This window comes from Glycine max, chromosome 19, assembly GCF_000004515.6.
Source record: "Glycine max cultivar Williams 82 chromosome 19, Glycine_max_v4.0, whole genome shotgun sequence".
In the NCBI taxonomy this organism is placed as follows: Eukaryota; Viridiplantae; Streptophyta; class Magnoliopsida; order Fabales; family Fabaceae; genus Glycine; species Glycine max.
The window spans coordinates 18717358-18718433 of NC_038255.2; the positions used below are offsets into that span (position 1 = coordinate 18717358).

At 43.2% G+C, this 1076-nt stretch overlaps 1 non-coding gene across 1 annotated transcript; it reads right to left on the bottom strand.

The window, feature by feature from the left end:
- Nucleotides 1–620: 620 nt before the first annotated feature.
- Nucleotides 621–727, bottom strand: LOC113000526 (small nucleolar RNA R71). The gene has a single exon (XR_003265859.1). It is a non-coding gene; the product is annotated as a small nucleolar RNA R71 (small nucleolar RNA).
- Nucleotides 728–1076: the final 349 nt, after the last annotated feature.

The following is a 1076-nucleotide window of genomic DNA, read 5'->3' on the forward strand; positions in this document are numbered from 1 at the left end:
CATGCTGAATGTAGTGTATGACTAGAGGCAATCCATCTGACTTACAACCCTTTGATCCTGAGATAGATAGGACATTTCATAGATTAGTTAGGCATCATTTTATACCTTCTGATCATTCTGAGCATTCCATAACTGGTGAATCTGTGCATTCTGTTATTGGTGATTTTGAACATCCTGATCTTGAGCATTATAATTTTGAGCATTCTGATTCTGAGCATTCTGATTTTGCACATTCTGAGAACATGGCACAACCTCCACCTTGTGAGAGGACTCTAAGGGAAATGGCTGCACCTGATTTCACCTATGAAAGCTTGTGCATCCAATACCCTGATGAGGATGTCCCATATGTTCTTAAAACTGGACTGATTCATTTGCTTCCAAAGTTTCATGGCCTTGCAGGTGAAGACCCGCACAAACATTTGAAAGAATTTCACATTGTCTGCTCCACCATGAAACCCCCAGATGTCCAAGAGGATCACATATTTCTGAAGGCTTTTCCTCATTCATTAGAGGGAGTGGCAAAGGACTGGCTGTATTACCTTGCTCCAAGGTCCATCACGAGCTGGGATGACCTTAAGAGAGTATTCTTAGAAAAAATTTTCCCTACTTCCAGGACCACAACCATCAGGAAGGATATCTCAGGTATTAGACAACTCAGTGGAGAGAGCCTGTATGAGTACTGGGAGAGATTTAAGAAACTATGTGCCAGTTGCCCCCACCATCAGATTTCAGAACAGCTTCTTCTCCAATATTTTTATGAAGGACTCAGTAATATGGAGAGAAGTATGATAGATGCTGCCAGTGGTGGAGCCCTTGGAGACATGACTCCTGCTGAAGCCAGAAATTTAATTGAGAAGATGGCTTCCAATTCCCAGCAGTTTAGCGCCAGAAATGATGCCATAGTCATTAGAGGAGTGCATGAGGTAGCTACAAACCCATCTGCATCATCTGAAACTAAGAAGCTTGAAGGCAAACTGGATGCGTTGGTCAACTTGGTAACCCAGCTGGCCTTGAATCAGAAATCTGTACCTGTCGCAAGGGTTTGTGGTCTGTGCTCCTCTACTGACCACCATACA